The sequence below is a fragment of the Penaeus monodon genome, chromosome 20, assembly GCF_015228065.2.
Source record: "Penaeus monodon isolate SGIC_2016 chromosome 20, NSTDA_Pmon_1, whole genome shotgun sequence".
In the NCBI taxonomy this organism is placed as follows: Eukaryota; Metazoa; Arthropoda; class Malacostraca; order Decapoda; family Penaeidae; genus Penaeus; species Penaeus monodon.
This window is the reverse complement of record NC_051405.1, coordinates 42714917-42715146: the sequence shown is the minus strand read 5'-3', so window position 1 is coordinate 42715146 and position 230 is coordinate 42714917. Positions and strand designations below refer to the sequence as shown.

The window sequence follows — 230 nt, the reverse complement described above, 5'->3', positions numbered from 1 at the left end:
ATTTGTCAAAGAAGGCCAAACAAGCGAGAGAGATCACAAGCTCCCCGACATTTTCATTCCTATCACTCGCCTCACACTCCCTTTTCCCTAATTACGGCGCCCGGTGTGGTTCGAGGGAGAGTTCCGGGTCCCCATTATCTCCCTCTTGATAGGAGCCACGGAATGACCACCGGTTCTCTTTGCTTCCCCCCCCCCATCCCCCCTCCCTTCCTTCACTGGCTTTTATCAGC

The 230-nt window shown here is 54.3% G+C and overlaps 1 protein-coding gene across 1 annotated transcript in view; it reads right to left on the bottom strand.

Moving 5' to 3' along the window:
• The window catches only part of LOC119586001 (formin-like protein 6), a 3135-nt gene that overhangs the window by 1976 nt on the left and 929 nt on the right, over window positions 1-230 (bottom strand). The gene's annotated exons all lie outside the window — the stretch shown is intronic.